The sequence below is a fragment of the Agelaius tricolor genome, unplaced genomic scaffold, assembly GCF_023055355.1.
Source record: "Agelaius tricolor isolate 1412-34295 unplaced genomic scaffold, bAgeTri1.0.p SCAF_4, whole genome shotgun sequence".
Taxonomy (NCBI): domain Eukaryota; kingdom Metazoa; phylum Chordata; class Aves; order Passeriformes; family Icteridae; genus Agelaius; species Agelaius tricolor.
The window spans coordinates 28,239,178-28,254,255 of NW_027269264.1; the positions used below are offsets into that span (position 1 = coordinate 28,239,178).

General features: G+C 33.4%; 1 long non-coding RNA gene across 2 annotated transcripts in view; it reads left to right on the top strand.

Annotated features, from left to right (window-relative positions):
* The window catches only part of LOC139589031 (uncharacterized), a 122,808-nt gene that overhangs the window by 77,977 nt on the left and 29,753 nt on the right, over positions 1-15,078 (top strand). For both annotated transcript variants that reach the window (XR_011678909.1, XR_011678910.1), the window contains exon 5: positions 5,703-5,822. This is a non-coding gene — a long non-coding RNA (uncharacterized lncRNA). The remainder of the gene's footprint in view (positions 1-5,702; positions 5,823-15,078) is intronic.

Here is a 15,078-nt window from a genome sequence, read left to right on the forward strand (position 1 = left end):
GTGTTGCTAAGGGCTTACTTTGCTTCTCATTACTATCTCATTATCCTTCTCTGATGCTCTTTTGTTAGCAATAAGTTTACTCTAAGCCAAGCCTGTTTTTCCATTGCTGGTGATTGATGAGTGATCTCTCCAAGCCTTTATGTGAACTCATGAACCCATTGCAGAGGGTAGCAAGGGCTTTTGTGGGTGCCAAGGTCAGCTCTACTACACTCCTCATTTTATTTCCTGCTCAGAAAAATTATTTCAGGTATTTCTGTTACAAGTTTTGACTTCTGATTTTGTGCACTGGTCATTCAGATAACTAAATACATCCATTGAACCTGCCTTCTTTGTGAAGTTTTCATTAGACACAATATGAGAATACAGGAAACCTCCTTGTAGTTTGGAAAAAATGATAGAATTTTTCCATCAGTGTTCTATCACAGTGTTCCTGGATGAGCACCAGAGAAGTCTTGAAGAAGAACTGAATGTCTGTACCTTTACTTATACCTAATTACTCTTTAAACAATTCTTGGACAGCCTGTCCTGCTGAGGCCTCCCTGTTTTGACTTGACATTACCCTGTTGGGTTAAAGTGGGATAGAATAGAATAGAATAGAATAGAATAGAATAGAATAGAATAGAATAGAATAGAATAGAATAGCTCCAGAGCTACAATTATTATCTGCACCAACTGTGCCTCGATGCAGGGAGAACAGATTAGCATCTTCTTGTCTATTTTCCCTTCTCAGGAAGATGCAGAGAGTAAAGATGTCACCTCACAGGCTCCTTTTCTCCAAACTAGACAAGCTCAAGTGATTAGACTTAGTCACTTCTCACAGGACATGCTTTCCAGTGCTTTCACCAGCTTTGTTGCACTCCTCCAAATACATTTAAAGACCTTAAAATTTTTAATTATGAGGCCCGGCACCACAGTGCATACAGTACTCAAGATGAGGCCACACCAACACTGAATAAAATCAATTCTTTTGATCAGCTGGTGATACAGCACTTGATAACCGTAGGGCAGCTCTCCTGCTGCTGCTCCTCTCCCAATTTAAACTTGTGTTCAGTGTTACTCTGTCTCAAATGCAGAATCTGACACTTAATAAATTTCATGTCATTGGTCATCAAATGCTATGTTCTACCCAGCTCTCTCTGCAAAGATTCCTGTCTCTTAAGCAACTCTCAGGTATCATTGATAAATTTGATGGAGCATTCAGATTTTGCATAGAGACCATTTGTAAAAACGTTGAACAGAACATCCCCCAAAGTTAAAGCCTGAGAAACACCACCGGCTAGTTGCTGACCAGATGCAGCCAGTTCTTCACAGGTGGACAACTCCTTCAGAAGACTATTCTGAGACAGTATCAAAAACATTATGTAAATCCAGATGAACTACATTCACTCTGCTCCCTTCATCCACCAGCAGGATTGTGATATCTTATTGTAGAAAGATATCAAATTAGATAGGATTTTCCCTTTCTGATCATGTTGACCATGTCTGATGCTTGTGTTGGACTTCAGCAGAACCCAGTATCATCTTTGAGAAATATTTAGTTGGGGCAATTTGGTTCAGCTCCTCAGAAATGACTGTTCAGCTCCTCAGAAATGACTCTTTGTCTAGACCTTTTACTTTAGAAATAGTTAGACACAACCTGCATAATTGAAAAGGTAAAGGTAAATTGCAAATATGCCATATTAGCCATATCTCCTGGAGAAACAAAACCTAAGTCAGGTAGATAATTTATGGCACTAGATTTGGGAGCAGAGTCTGGGGCTTTAATAATGATTATATTGAACCATATCTTTAATTCTATTTTATTGCTGTCTCCAAAATGCCCTCAACAAATTTTCTATAGGAATAAATTTTAAGCACTATTTATAATAATCTGTTAGCACTTTTTTTAAAAGTTAAAATATTTGTACTTAAAATTTAGTCAGTTATCAAGTGTATTATATACACCACGATTTCCAAATGTTCACAGACAGTATAACACAGATCTTAATTAAGAAGGTGAATGGTTTATATTAATACAAGGGTCTGTTCAGACCATAATATTGTGCATAATGCTTAATTCTGAAGATGACAGCAAGTTAAAATTCAAAAGAAAATCTTTCTTTTATCAAGGTATAAAATAAACATAAATATGTGTATGTCATGACATTCCAATAAGGGATCTTTATAATTTTTTAACATCTTTAGAGAGGAATGAAACTAGAAGAGGCATTAACTTGAGATGATAATAAAGACACCTCAGTGACTATATAATAATAAATAATAATAAATACAACTACAAATTTTAGCAAGTTGCTATATTTATGATTAGGAGATGTTTCTAAATGCTTTGAAAAGACTTTCAAGATGCTAGAAATCTATTGCAGGGGTTAAAGCCTTCTGTGATGAGAAACATCTCCTTACATCAGTAGTCTGTATATCTGACTTTCATAAGTCCTTGAGCTAGATGGCAAAGAGTATGATTTCTGAAACTGAGTCTGATACTTTGATTTATGAAAATACAGTAGAAATAAAACAAAAAGAGAAGAAAAATGGGACATCTGGAGAAATGATACGCAGCAGTGTAATGTAGGGGGACAAGCCAAATATCTTGAAATATACATCATGCTCTGAGATAAACTCTTCCTGTTTCTTCTTACAGATGGAAAAATACAGTGCAGCACCACCCGATCCACACGCTGGGCATGCTAGCAGCATTGTTAATATAACTCAGGTTGAGTAAGACTGACTTCACAGAGGAACATTGTTCTGTCTGTTGGATTTGAAGAAGCAGCACCCTGTGGATATTCATATTGGGTTTTAGTGGGGGGAAAAACAAACAAACAAACAAAACAAACAAAATTAAATATAAAACCCTCCCACACATAATTTCTATCTAGAAATGGAAAATAAAGTTTTGCAATAATACATTAAAGCAAGCAAGAATAGTGGAGAATAAGCCTTGATCCAGTTGTAAACCTTGGAGTGAATTTCATCCTCACCAAATTATGAATGGACAAATGTCACTAAATTTGTTTTTACTTGAAAGATCAAAATACTAGGGCACAATTCAACGGTGAAATACACAAATGTTGCTATCAAGAATATATTTTAGAAAAGTGAATATTCACTGAGGGGAGGATGAAAGTCTATCAGTAAAGGCACAGAACTGACATCTGCTCCTGCTTCTGCTTCTTACCCTAAAAAACACTACTTGTCTCTTCCCAGACCCACCCTTCCCAAAATAAAGATTCCCAGATGAATTCATCATTGAAGATTAAAATAAGGATAGTTGTAGAAACACTGGCAGTTGTAAACTCAGCTAAATATGTAAACTGCAAAAGTATGAACTACCTAATCGTTCACTAAAATGAAAAAATAGAAAAAAAAACTTACCCAATAGTTGTAATTATGAAATTTTTTTTGCACATCAGTAAATGGAGACACTTTAAAACTTTGCTCTTTCATTAAAACAGCAAAATTCTTCTAGTTATAGGAAAGGGACAAAAATTAAATTTGAAGCCTTAGTCTGGCACTACTAACTTCAAATTCTTCAGGAATAAAGAAGATAAGACATTTATCCCTGAGCTGAAATTATGTTCTATCTATTTTGAGTCTGCTTGCACAAATGTGAGCCTTTCCAATGAGGAAAAATTTTTCTTTTTGTGGCAATGCTGTTGCAGAATGCCCATCTAAAGCAAATGCTGCTGGGTAGCACATTTAAAATAGCTGTATTTGCTGACATTTGGAGTTGGTCAGTAAGTAAGGATATTTACAGTATGTCCTATTGTCTGAACTAGTACAGAATCACCAAAAAGTTGTGGCAAGCAGAGTTGCAAAAATTGTCCTACAGAAAGGAAATAAATCAAGAGGAGCAAGGTCATGAAGAAGGCATTGGAAATTGTTGTTATGCAAAAGCAGCTTGTATCATGCATTTTTTCAGCTAAAATTCTGTGATGAAATTCATGATTCAAATCCAAACTCTCCACAGTAAGTACTGCAAATTATGTATTTGAAGTAATGGTATGAACTGTGAGCATATTCAACCCATGTCACTCTGTAAAAGATCAGAAGCATTGTTCAGGGTTTTTCCTAAAATTAGAATGTACTGCAGAAGTAGGAATATGTCCTTAAAGACCCTTGTTGGATAAAGCATCATTCTTTACCTATTTGAATTGTAAGATCAGCTTATATAAAAAGCAAGTAGTTCACTGCTTTTTCAAAAAAAAAACAACAAACCAAACTCAAAAAGAATTAAAGGAACTGACATAATTTTTAATCATTAGAATACTTAAACATAATGTAATTTTTCAATGAGACTGGTACCTATTTTTCAAATTTAGAATTGAAATTTCTTTTTTCATTGTTAATTTTTATTAGCACATTTACTTGACTTTTAAGATTTATCCATTGCAAAAATTCAGTATGTACAGGAAACCACAATGGAACAGAGCAAATATCAGAAAGACGACAGTGAGAGTAATGAACTTTGGGGGAAATGGACTTGAAACCTATGTAATATAATGAATTGACAGAACTGAAATTAGCCTGATGTAACTTGAATTAGTTTTTGGAATCTGATTGCTGGAGTGATCAATGACCAAAAATTTATTATAGTGCCATTTTTAAATTTGCAAGCCATATGTCAAAAATCCTGTTCAAAACTGAGCCTTGCAAAAATGAAAATAAGTAAAGCCAATTGGAATGAATAATAGTAATAAATGGTATCTGTATTTTCCAGAAATTGGAAACATTGGAGAGTGGGAATTTGTCCTTTTACATATATATATATATATATATATATATATATATATATATATATATATATACACACACACTGTATTTGTATTTTCTGATTCTGCTTTGTACTGTCCCTTTTAAATATTACATGTTCCATTTCAGGAACATATTCTGCAAATTTCTGAATAATCTGACACCTAAATGTGTGGTTGGTACATTGAAAAAAAAAGTATTGTCAGCAACACAAAGTAAACAAACAAGTACATCAGTGAGCTAAAAGTAAGAACACATCAAATGTTCCCAAGAGGAATGCAGGTTAAAGAAAAAACCAAAACCAGTCCTGTACTATTTTTTTTAAAGTGAGAAAGATCAGGAAAGGAAAAGGTAAAACAAGTAACAGTAGAACTTAATGTCCAGTGCCATTTAAATTGCAAGTTATCTGCCTAGCTCAATAATATTGCAGTTTTGAAATCCTGAGTATGCAGAAATCTAGCCTACAATGAGACACTTTGAAAACTTGCATGTAACAGCATTGAAGCTAAAATAGTGGTTAATCAGAGAAAATGAGTTTTGATAGCCAGACTATATTTGGGGAACAAAATAATTAATAGAAAACTATTGTGAAATACTGCTAAAGCAAATGTTGATCTGATGAAGTATCTTTTGAACTGAAAGACTTATTATACAAAATATATTAGTCTATAGGCTACATTACATTGAAAAACAGGAAACTGATTCATTCGCCTGTCCATTCCCTATAGTACCTACTGTTCAATATTCACTTACAAGTGTTAAATTTATCCTTAGGTGGGGTACCAGATAATTTATAGTACTCCTAAGTAGAATGTATATTTAATAAAAAAGTAAAAGTATATTGGAATTTCAGAAATTTAATGAAGATGCAAACAACTTATGAGTAACTTTCTCAGTGTGAAGTATGCCAGAATGCTGTGGGTAAGCTTAAATGCATTTTTTATCTCCTTTAGGTGCAGCAGATTTCCAACCAACACCACCGATATATGAGAAACTGAGGTGCAGCTACCAGGGAGATACTGGTGAAAAACATAAGAGGGGGTTTCACTTTTTAGTTCTATCCCTTGTTCTATGTGAGTATAGTCCCTTGGGGTGGTCAATGTAATGGAAATAGTCCTCATTCTTAACCTTCCCAGTGTTTCAGTAGCAAATGAGCCAATCTATAAAGTAACAGAGCAAATTCTGGATTTATTTCTGTAGCATTATGAAGGCATTATTATTAAATTCACTACTGATATGGTTCTAGGACAGGTGGTAATAATTTATGAAGATGTTATTTCATAGCAGTATTTGAGTATTGACAGAAATACAAACTAAATTAACAAAGATTATTATGCAATTCTACACTCAAGAAATTCTAAAACATGGAAAGTAGAAATATAGTTTCAAAATGCAGCCATTTGCATTTCAAAAATGACAGCAGCAGTACAAAGGGGAAGGAAGCTGCTATAAAACATCTGAGAAACAGCTTCTTTGAAAAGGTTCTTCATAAACAAACCCAGAGTGAGGCACTCCAGAAAGTAAAAGGGACATGACTTGAGTCAGAGTGTTTGCAACTTTCCAATGTGACTACAAAAACATCTTCTAAAACAGCAATAAGAAAGAAAGTACTCGGGAAAAGGAATGACTGAAAGCTCTTGTACACATATGCCTTTTTTCCTGACTCAGGTAGTAGTAACAGTTATCAGTGAAGTGCCCACTGATTCCTAGTTTACTGTGAAACAATCCTCTTTTCCAGTAGAGTTGACAGTTTCTCTTGGAGAGTTCTGGATAGTGCACTCGAGAAGAAAATGGGCATCATATCTGAGCAAATGGGGACTCATCTGACTCAGCTGATTTTCTCCTGAAAATAAAAAAATTGGGCAATCATAATGGATTTCAAACCCCATATTTATGATGACAATTCATAGGAACTAAATCACTTGCTTCTAATCTATATGAAGAGATACCTTTGAGTTGAAGGATTTTTAGTCAATTTTGAAATATTTTTAAGGCTACTGAGGAAAAGAACCAGTACAAATAATTGCAATAGTTCTGGCTTCATTTTTCCAAGCCTCTTACCCTCCAGACAGGATAATTTACTGTTGAGCAAAGCTTTTAACTAGACAAGTGAAACAAAAATACACTGAGCTTGAAACAGCACCATTTGCTAATCAATCATGGTGAAGTAGATAATACAAGCAGTAGCCTCAATTCTTACCAACTCAGAAAGTATGTGTGTGTGTGTATGCATGTGTATCTGTCTCTGTGTCTGTGTGTCTGTGTGTCTGTGTGTCTGTGTCTGTGTGTCTGTGTTGATATGGACCTGAGCAAGCAGAAGGTCTGGGTTTCCATTTTCTGAAGCTTATGCTTGAGACAGTGCAACAGAGTGCAAATTTACCCAGGTGAAAGGGTAAAGGTCTTTTCTTCACATGACATTCTTACCCACTATTTGGTTTACTGAAAAGGTAGCCTTACTCTATGTTCAAAACTCACCTTGTTAAATTAATCCATCACAAAACAATAATAAAAGAGTTGTTTGATTATTCATTATTTATATTTGATTTGCATTAAGCAGTGTGCTGGTTCAAAAAAAGAAAAGATTAGCATCAATCTGATCAATATTTCTGTAGAAAGTTTTTCAACAACTAGAGGTAATATACACTTCTCTCTCTAAGTTATATATAGTGATATACATATATATATAAATGTAAACATCAGTTTATTGTTTAGAGAAAGGTTTTTATTGATAAACTGTGAGTCATTACAACAGTGTCTATCTGTCACATAAAAATATGGCTCTTTCACAGGTCTCCCATTTCTTTTCCAGAGATTTTGAATGATTCATTTTGTAGTAGTTCCCAGGGAATTTTATTTTATAGATAGGATGCTGGTTATTGTCATGAGCACTTGAAAAATTTCTTTATCAGTACAGTGCTAGCATTTTATGTTAACTTTATGGTTTAATAGAGGTTGTCTAATTGTGATGTGATTACAAGTGAAATAATTAAGCATTAATTACTGCCTTTTTTAAGATACACAGGATTTTCTTATGAGCACTTTTCAGAGATGGCTACTACAGTAAATATTTTAATTTCTTGATACTCTTACCCAAGTGCTCCAAATTAATAAGAGTTTGCTTTTCTCCTCAAAATTGTAAAGGAACACACCAATGTAACCATTAAGATGTGTAGAATGGGAATTTTTATATCACCAAAATGTAATTTAATTGATTAACCTGATATCATTTTTTTCCATAGTGATCACCCTTCTGCTTAAAATATTTTAGAAGTAGTTAGTCACTATTCCCTCTATGAGAAACAGGACTACTAATTAAAAATACCTAAGAAATCTGTTTTCCTTTTTCATGAAGAAAATTAATGGTGCCATTTTAAATAGTAAAACTTGTTTTTTAATTAGAATCTTACGGAAAATAATCTTTTGACCCAATCTTCCTTAATGTTTACAGTTTTAAGTATTGTTATATAGCATGAGGAAACAGCAAAAGAAAAGCTTTAAGAGCTCAAGTTCAGACTTTCTACTCAGTCATAACAGCAACTGAATTAAACAAGTGGAACTCTCCTGTTAAGGTTCTTTCAGAAAGTCACCAGAAATGTATTGTAATTCATATGAATCTTGCTTTCACAGTCTGGTTGGCTCTTGCAGTTCTTGGCATGTCAACCTAATTTATTATTTCCAGTCCTGCAACCTTCTCATCTGTGTGGGTGGGTGATTCAGCTAGTGGCACATTTCCCTGTCAATCAGTAAACAAGTCAAGTGATACTCATTGTTCAACCAGAGAGGCCATCTTTCGATGAGACATATGAATAAAAGTATGATCTTGCAGGAGTTTGTAATACCTCACAGAACATTTTGCAAATCTGGGAACTTTGTGCCTTTTGCCTGAAGCTTAGTTCTCTAGTACTGCAATCAATACTTAATTTTACTTTATAGAATATTCACAGAATACTTTGAATTGGAAAGCACTTACAAGGACCATCAGGTCCAACTGTTAAGTGAATGGCCAATACAGAGATAAAACACACAACATTTTGTAAAATAACATTTTGTAACATTTTGATTAATTAAAATGGCAAAAATATTTGTATTTTTTCATGTTGTATATGCACGTTGTCTCATCTCCACATTACGAGTGGCACACACCTGAACAACTGTTTCTCCAATAAAAATTTTTCACAGTCGTGTTTCTGTTCATCTTCACCCTTGCATTAATGGTACATTAATGTAGTGTATAGTAGTGTATATGTAGTGTGTAGTGTATATGTAGTGTATAGTATATATGTAGTGTAAGTTTTTGACTTTATACTAAACCTGTTGTTTTTCTTTCTTCAGGGTACAAAAAAAAATTAATCCATAGAAAAAGTGTGCTAATTTCAGTCAAAATTCAGTATTCATAGCTATAATTTGACTATCCAATACCTTGTACTGCTACAGCACCTGCAACTGTTTAGTTATCAAAGGGCTTCAAGAACCCTAGCTAAAGACACTAAATTAAAGTTGAGGCCTGATAGTAATATCTTCAGGTTAGCATCTTTCTGTAATGTGCTACAGTTTTCTTTGGGATTGTACTGAACTATTACAACATGCTTTTAAGGTAGGGAGGTAAAGTAATCTCCATTATATTGACATAAATGAAACCTTCCATTCAGTTACACAGAGACATCAAACTCTGAATAATTTCACCTAGACTCAGACATAGCTGTCCTCTTAAACTTGAAATATTTCCCTTCAACTCCATCTGTGAAGTGTTTGATTGCATGCCAAAGTCATTAAGTGATTGATTTATAACACTTCTTATATTGTTAAAATGAAGCCTTATTTTACCTCAGAAGCAGCACTACATTGATGATAGGTGAAGTGACTTTTTCATTATAAATTCCTTAGACACTAAAAACCTAAAATAAATGTTAATAATTTCTTCAATCATCTTATTGGATGAGAGAGGTTTCATATCATTCTCATATCCATTTTCCCTTTTGATGTTTTCCCATTCATGTTTCCAGATATTTAGAAGTTGTGTCAACTAAATAGCTATTTCAATAGTGTTTCTTGCAGTACCATTTATTAAAAACTATGTCATTTTCAAAGTTCTCCCTAACTTTTATACAAGAAAATCAAAGTCACAGTATTACTTTTGAGGTTTAGATTTTTCCTAATGTCCTTCTTAATATCAGAGCTTTGACTAGTGCTGTTATTCACTATTCTTCACTCCATTTCTCCAATCTGTGTTTCAAGTTTTCTGATCTGTTTTTCTTTATTTTTTTAAACTATTTTTTAGAAAGACATTGGCAAAATATAATAATCCATAAATTACTGGGCACAATAGCTAATTCCAGAGCAGAGGTATGACCTCTTTACTCCTGAAAACATTAATCAACTAATTTTTAAACAAATTGTTATCTTTTTGCAGCCACATTATCCTTATTGAAATGTGGTTTTTCCATACATGTGAAATCCAGAATGTTTTGCATGGCTTAACTGGGATATGCATGGAAAAATGGCAGAATGAGGATTTTTTTTCTCCCTTTTGTGTTTTCTAACCTTGTTTCATAATTATTTAAGCACAAACATACTTCACTACTTGAAATTACAACAGATTTAAAATTATAAATGAGAAAATTTGATTCTAAGGTATTAATAAACATTGCTAATAATTACACTCAGATATTTGTCTTTCCTTGGAGTTATATTGTAGCACGTCTCTTGCTATGCAAGCATCTACTTCCCTATTGTTCTAATTTTGATCTCAAAGGATGCATCATCTGTCACTAAATGTTCAATATATAAGTGCTCATTTTGTTTCTTTTCATTCACTGTAGAAGCAGAGAACAAGAGTGTCCCTCTGGTGTGCTCATCAAAATTGTGATCTCACTCATTAAAATGCACAGAAACTGGCTTTTTTCTTTTATCCACAGTCCATCATAACTTTATTGTTTGAATCTCATTAACACTCTGTTACTTTTCTTTCTCTTTAGAATTCATTTTTTTTGTTTTGGTTTTAGATTTTTTTTTTGTTTTCATTTTTGTTTTTTTGTTTTTCTGTGTTTTTTCTCCTCCCTTATAGGAAATTAATTAAACAGAAACAAAAAAAAAATTATTGCATATAGATTTCTCAGCTGACTTTATGTGTCAGCATTTGAAGCATATCTTATAGTATTTATGTAACCTTGTACCATAATTTAATGGAAAAGTAAAATACTTTATGTCATTTAAACTTCATGGTTTTTTGTGCAAAATTATCAGTTATTAAATATTTTTCTATTTTATTTCTTATTTTATTTATTTTTTATATTATTTATTATTCTATTTATTCCCATCTGAACTTTTCTTCTCATACACCTTCAGATATTAGTATTAAGATTAGAATTATTTTTTAAAGTTATTACCAATCTTTCCTTATCCTGGAAGTAAGATATCAAATCCAATATCTTTTTCCAAAAATTAATCAATCAGAAGTATTTTAGTGCTATATTATTTTCCAATGATCATCTAAGACTGTACTAGATGTACATTCATTCTCCATCTTTGTATATGTACATGCATGTACATACATAAACACTACTTTTTCAGTATTATATTCTGTTTTTTTTCTTTTAAGTCCCTCTTTCTTGGCAGAAAAGAATAGTGCAGAATTTGGGATCAAAAATGAATTAAGTGTATCCAGTCTTCCTCCTCTTTTCCCTTGGTAATCAATATTCACAATAAAACTTAGAAAAAAGAAGTACTTGTGTACAGTTCTCTTTAAGACCCTGAATTCATCACTGAAAATGGGAAAAAGTGTTGAACATTTTTGCAGTCATTAAAATAAAATACTTTCTTTACATGTTACCTCATCTTATCTCTTGGACAATTTGGCATCCAATTACTGGTATGAATGTGAATGAGTATATATTTTTCCAAATCAATAAATTTATTCACTTAACTCAGAGCCATAACAAAGGAGTACCTATTGATCTGCAAACTGGACCTCACAGAATTTTCTATAGCTAATATACAAGTTGGTTGGCAATAGTCCCTGAAGATCTTCTTATCACTAGATAACAAGAGTTAAGGATCATTAGAGTAATGAGTGATTTGACTATCTGTCTTCACAGTGATTTGTGAAGTAATATTGTTTCTTAAAATCTTCTTCAAAAAAAAAACACAACTCTATCAATAATGTACTATTTTGTATAATTAGTTCACATGTTTGTACACACATAGATTTTGTATTTTTTTCAAAAACACAGTCCTTAGTATGTAAAAAGTCTTGAGCCTTGAGCTGTAAGGCAAATACTGCATCTTGCAGCATTTTGCCTGTAAATAAGGGAGTGAATTTTATGTTCATCAGACTTTGTAGTTATTACTTATTCTGGAACATGCCTTCCTGTGCAACTTGTCTACTCTACTGGAAGATGCTGTGTAGTGTCAGGAAAGTGTGGTAACTAAGAAAAAAGGGATTTTACATATCTTTTCACAAACACTAAAAAATTTTGGGGGACTTATCTTTCTTTTCTTTCTCTTTTTAAGTGTGACATTTATTAGAAATTTTAGGGGTCTTTTTTTTGTTCAAATAATTTCTCTTTCATCAAAATTATGCCTGGTTTTCAGAATATTGCATCAAAATATATTTAAATAAAATACATTCAAATCTTCATTTCAAATCAAAATGGAAAGTGATCCCAAGAATTTAACACCTAAGTTGTATAAGCAATTTTAGCAGGTATAAAAAATGTTTCATTATTTTTAATGGTATAGTTCCATTCCTACTGAAAGTGCTTATGTAGATTAAGAAACAAATTATCTGCAGAAGTCCACTAAATCCTTTGGAGTTATATTAGGAAGGAATTTAACTTCAAATACTCACTTTCAGCACTTCTAAAATCCAGTAAAATCTCTCAATTTTCATTTCATTACAAGAATATCTGTCACTTGGGCTTTAGCTGTAACAGCTTTCCTTTTTTCTACACATACATTTTTTTCTGTGGATGTTCACAAGCTGATGACTAAGATCTGTGATTAATACATGAAAATTATAGCATAAACTTAACATGGGTTCATTTTTCATAAATTCCTTTTGGAAAACATGTAGCTTTTAAGCTGTTATATTTGTCATGTTATTGTGGAGTAATTTCCTCTCACAACATTCAGAAACAAAAGAATAATTGGATGAAAAAAATGGGTCAAGTGAAAATTTCAATTTTATATGACAAAGCCTAAAGTATTATACCTTTTCTAAATTAGATGTGCCCTGAATAAGAAAAGAATATGTACGTTTGTGATAAATGAGCAATCACATATCTCATGATAAGGAGAGGAAGGAATATGCAAAAAATCTTACCAAAAGTCTGAAGATCAGAGCAGTAAAACCCATAGGTGTGAAATCATCTGATCTTCCCTGTTTCATGCTGGACTTAGGACTGTTTCTCCAAATAGAAGAGTCATTTGAATTTGGTGCACTACAGGGGAACAGTTGTGAAGCCTTATTATTTCAGTAAATCAATGCATAGGATCATCTTGTATCCATTCTGGTATTCCTGAGTTGAATAGAAATAGAGCTTATGATTTCCTCTTAAGCTTAGTATGTAATATTTAAACAAAGGCTTTTTATAACAACAATAGTAGTTAGCCACAATTGACTGATACCGTAGAGCTAACACTTTAACTCACTCCCTAGTATATTTATAATGTTAAGAAAAGAAAGTGGAAAAATGCCCAAATAATAATATAATTATTATTATTATTATTATTATTAATAATAATAATAATAATAATAATAATAATAATGCACTGAGGCTAGCTAAAAGGCATTCTTTCCTCACATGTGAACTGTACCAAACTGTATACATCACTTGCAGCCTAAAAGAAACATGAACTAATAATTCTTCCAATCAAGAATACTTAAACAAGAAAAGCTGGCAAAAGCTATTTGATTTCCCTACTAGGATGATGCGAGACTACTTTTTGCTTATGACTGTGTAAGATTTTACTTAGGAGTACCTTGGTCTATGAGAATTGAAAAGGCCAAGCAAGAAAGACCAGCAGTTTCCCTAGAAATTTCTGATACCTGAACTTTCTTCAGTTTAAATGCTAACTTCTTCAGGATAAAGGAATCTTAAAAATCAAATGGCTGGGAAATGAGATTGCAAATTAAATTCAGCATCATGGATTTGCCAAGGAATTTAAACATTTTCTATAGGAAGTGACCATCTCTGTTTTACTATGGTCACACAAAACATCTTGGCAGTGTAATGAAGTATTCTTTGAAAATGTACGTTTTGGTGAGCCGGAATAAAAATTTTTAAAAAAGGGAAGAGAAATTGTGGGAATCATGAGGAAAAGATTGGAAGCATAACAGAGGACTTCATTGTGATACTTTTTAGGAGTTTTTTGTTGGTCTTTTGAATACTGAGTGTAACTCTTGTATCCTCTTTCAAGAGTTTCTTTGTAGAACTGAAAAATTTTCCAACAAAAAATTGAAGATGCTCTGAATTATTGAATGGCTTTGTATGAAGAACAATTAAGTAATCTTACAGCTGAAAGAAAGACTGTGAGGGACATTTGTGATAGAGCATTACAAAACAGTAAACGGTACAAACAGAAATGTAAATAATTGGCTCGGCTATGCAGATGGTCACATGAGAGGCAGCTGTCATGCTTTAGAATGTGTCATAAACCATCAAATATCCCAGAATCAGTTTTCAGCCTTCCATCAGAGGACTGCAAGTGATTTACATGAGGCAGCAAAAAAGTCTCCACACCAGGGGTGGCACTTGGAGATTCCCATCTAGCCTGAGTGTATATTAAGCCATTAAAGTTTGTGTTTCATGTGCTTCATACAGCCTGGATGGATAAAGACTCTGATCGTCACTTTGAGCAACGGATGGCTTCAAAGTTGCAACAATCAAGTCTCATTGCTGGACCCACAGGTGGTGGCATCTTTTCATCACTATCCTCTCTTTCTCTTTCTCTTTCTCTCTTTCTCTCACTGTTTCTGTTTGCAGCATCTTCTCAAGATATAGTGTAAGACTGACTAAAAAATTCCAATCAATGCCTTATTAGGTGCCTTGGTGTTGTATTGCACTAAATAGTTTATTTAGTTGATGTTTTGCGCTGGGTGATGGGAAAATTGTACTGAGTATGGTATGTCATGTAGAGTGTTATCTCCCCTCTCCCACTACATGGTATCTTCCCCATACTCCCCTCCTTTTCCATATCCCCTGGTGGTCTGTCCCATGGGTGGCCCCTCCCCTCGCCCCTCCCCAGTGGTATCCCATTGGCCGTGGTCCTCTTTCCCCACCCCCATCCCTCTCAGCTATAAAAACCCACTGCAGGCGTGGTTCCGCCTCT